Below are 1,139 nucleotides of genomic sequence, written 5' to 3'. Positions count from 1 at the left end.
TAGCCTCAGCGTGTATTAACCTATTGGAGGGTTTAAATAAAAGAAAAGGTAGAATTTTCAGTTGCATTGGACAAATGGAAATGAGCCATGTTGTCTTGTAAGGTACTCCACAGCTAGATGTTCCTACAGACTTCAACTCCAGTTCTGTGCAACATCACAATGTTAAATAAGATAACACAGGCATCAGATATTCGAGAAAGGTTTAATTTAAATAAATATATACATTTTATTGAAGTATAGTTGATTACAGTGTTTCAGGTGCACAGCAAGGTGATTCAGTTATACAAATACATATATATTTTTTTTAATTATTTTCCATCATAGCTTAGTACAAGGTATTGACTACAGTTCCCTATGTTATACAGTAAACCTTTGTTACTTGTTGTATATCTATTATTAAATTAGAAATATAGCCTTCTATTCACACTAAGTCAAATAAGTGGAATAAAAATGTCATACATTTTTAGTTAGGCAAAATTTCATGTTTTCTAAAATATATATATTATACATATTTGTATATGCATGTATACAAAATCTTTTCTACTACACTTGATAAAGGCTTGAGAAAGAGCATTAAAAAAAAAAGAAGAGATGGAGAAATTGGAGAACATAAACAAAATGAAATGGGAGCACTGAATATGAAATAGAAAAAGTGAAACAAACGAGATAAAAGTAAAAGATCATCATATAGTCCAGTTGTTTTTAAACATGACTGCTCATTAGAAACATATCTGGAGCTCTAGAAAAAAAAGAAATATCTGAGCATTTTTTATCTGTGTTTTTTAAAACCTTTTTATTTTATATTGAGGTCTCACTCACCTAGAGCCAAACATCCTGGAATGTGAAGTCAAGTGGGCCTTGAAAGCATCACTATGAACAAAGCTAGTGGAGGTGATGGAGTTCCAGTTGAGCTATTTCAAATCCTGAAAGATGATGCTGTGAAAGTGCTGCACTCAATATGCCAGCAAATTTGGAAAACTCAGCAGTTTTCTAAGGACTGGAAAAGGTCAGTTTTCATTCCAATCCCAAAGAAAGGCAATGCCAAAGAATGCTCAAACTACCACACAATTGCACTCATCTCACACACTAGTAAAGTAATGCTCAAAATTCTCCAAGGCAGGCTTCAGCAATACGTGAAC

This window comes from Bison bison, unplaced genomic scaffold (genome assembly GCF_000754665.1).
Source record: "Bison bison bison isolate TAMUID 2011002044 unplaced genomic scaffold, Bison_UMD1.0 scf7180017864033, whole genome shotgun sequence".
NCBI classification, from domain to species: Eukaryota; Metazoa; Chordata; class Mammalia; order Artiodactyla; family Bovidae; genus Bison; species Bison bison.
This window is presented reverse-complemented; position numbering follows the sequence as displayed.